The sequence below is a fragment of the Brienomyrus brachyistius genome, unplaced genomic scaffold, assembly GCF_023856365.1.
Source record: "Brienomyrus brachyistius isolate T26 unplaced genomic scaffold, BBRACH_0.4 scaffold179, whole genome shotgun sequence".
NCBI classification, from domain to species: domain Eukaryota; kingdom Metazoa; phylum Chordata; class Actinopteri; order Osteoglossiformes; family Mormyridae; genus Brienomyrus; species Brienomyrus brachyistius.
The window spans coordinates 271,493-273,933 of NW_026042454.1; the positions used below are offsets into that span (position 1 = coordinate 271,493).

At 42.9% G+C, this 2,441-nt stretch overlaps 1 non-coding gene across 1 annotated transcript; it reads left to right on the forward strand.

Annotated features, from left to right (window-relative positions):
- The first annotated feature begins 313 nt into the window (after positions 1-313).
- trnad-guc (transfer RNA aspartic acid (anticodon GUC)) lies at positions 314-385 on the forward strand. Its single transcript has one exon. It is a non-coding gene; the product is annotated as a tRNA-Asp (tRNA).
- The last annotated feature ends 2,056 nt before the right edge of the window (positions 386-2,441 follow it).

Sequence of the window (2,441 nt, forward strand, 5' to 3'; positions counted from 1 at the left end):
AAAGTATTCTTTTCCTCTCACTTTTTTTTCTTGATTTAATTACCGACTTCACGTACTTACACTGTGTCCCGTTGCACGATGTAATATTGCGAAACTATGATTTTGTGGCAGTGTTTTGTAAAGGAATTTTCCGTTTAATCATCGTCTTAGTATAAAGCTATATGGTTGTTCTGGTATCAGTGGACGTACATTATGTATTTTTTCTTCTCTTGAGCACCATGGTCATGACATGAAGCTCAGTCATTGATTACTCGCAAATGTTAGTAGTCATCCGCTGTTTATCTTGAAGATGTAAAAGTAGTGCGCGTACATCTCCTCGTTAGTATAGTGGTGAGTATCCCCGCCTGTCACGCGGGAGACCGGGGTTCGATTCCCCGACGGGGAGAGTCTGCATCTTTTTGCCTCGGTCTCAAAAGGCACCAAGCTAGAACCGGCCCCGTGTTAGTGGAAACGGGGCTTGTGACTTGTACTCATGCATAATATTCTGCGGGTCGCTCAGCAGCGCAGCATATGAAACTAGACTCGGATTGTAAGTGTGTGGTTTTGATAATTGATGTATGGATGGATGGATCCTTAATAAGAGATATAAACAATAAGGTCCAGTCGCCAACTAATCATGTAAAATACGTCATAAACTCATGGTTGTTAAACCCAGAATAAAAATGAAGACGTATAACTAGGAAAGTCAACTTGCACATTTCAATTTTGGTTCGATATAATCACGTTGTCCTTAACCCTCCAGTGCAGGAGGGGACGGTAATGCGCATCGAATGTTTCCGAACCTGTGTGTGATACAACCGAGGAAGAGCCGATGACTTCGGGGGAGGAGGGGCAGGCGACTCGGAAGAAAAAGCAGCAGAACCCAATGCAGCCTGTAGCCCATTCAAAGGCCTACTGTTGGACCTCTGCTTATTTTGCAATACGTCTTTAGTACGGACTGAAAAATGTCCGATTTCGATGAGTTTGAGAAGCAGTTAAGCGAAAATCGGCAAGGTAAGTTTGGCTTTGAAGATCGGTGTATGCTCCCTGTTTTAGGGTAATAAAGTGGCCGGCGTGTCCTAGCGCCGAGGATGGTGCGGAGGGCACTTCTGCTGGTTCCGAAAAGAAAAGCGCGGCTGGGAAATCGGTGCCTTTTATCCGAGCGCTCGCCGATTCTGAAACCTGCCCGATTCTTCTTCTCCCAGCTGCCGCAGGATCCCCGAAAACTGACCGCTTTGGTAAATCAGTGACATTCTTTGCTTGGCATTGTTATAGAGATCGCTAGGCCTGCATCCATCAGTGCCCGGCGTACATAACATGGACATTTCAATGAAACGTTATTGGGGTGCACTCGATGTGAAAGCCTGCGGTTTTATTTATTTAATTATTTACCATTATACACTTGGATCATAAATTGTGACCCGCGTATTTTCATTCGCAGTAACACACTATGCATGGATGTTTGTTGCAAGCGTTATATTTTCAAGATCACGTTTAAAGTTTTATGCAAATAAAAACGACCGCGACCACTTGATTTAAAGTCCGCACTTAATAACAGTGTTAGTTACTTGGTTTTTAAATACTACGACGAGTTTTCTATATAATGATATGATTTTGTCTCTTTCCGATGCACAATAGCCTTTCCCTTGGGTCCGAAATGCTGGCCCTGTCATCCGTACAGAATAAGTCTTTCTCACACGATCGCCGTTTCTTCATGATGTATAGACTCTAAAAATCAGCCGCGTTCCCTGGAATCATAACAACTGCTTTTAGGTCGTTATTGCAAAGTCTTGCACCTGTATCTACCTTTACAGCGGATAGCAGTAACTAACAATGATGTACAGTTATATAACAATACACATATAACTTCATTAAAGTGCAGAGAATCCAGTAAACTGAATAAACTTAAGCCATACTAACGCAACTGAAATATACAACATGCGTTACAACGGAGTCGAAAGTAGGATTGATTTATGTACCTATCAAATGGCAATCTTGTCATATCAGCTCCTTATCACTAAATCACTAAAATGTCATTCGAAACGACCTGATTCGGCTAGACGAGCACTAAGTGCCGCCGTGTTTGATAAACTAGCAGTTCCAGTCATTCATATCTGCGCTCTGACTATGCCTGCGATTGCGGTAATTGGTTATTACCGATTTACGTAAGATGCATTGGCCGCTCCGTGTCTGTACTTTTGCAGCGGTGCATTACCGTAACGCTGTTATAACTGATGCATGAAGCTGATTCCTCGAGCAGCACCTGCGTTTAAATGCTTCACTGAAAACTGCACCTTCAGGGATTTATTTAAGCTTCTATATGAAGGACCTGCTGGGATAGAAAGGTGATATTTTATTGCTAGTTTAATAAAGTGCTGTCTGTCAGATTGAAACGATATTAATTACCCATCCATCGTCCAACCAGTTATCTTAGTCAGGCTCCCCTGGAGCCTATTCCAGGC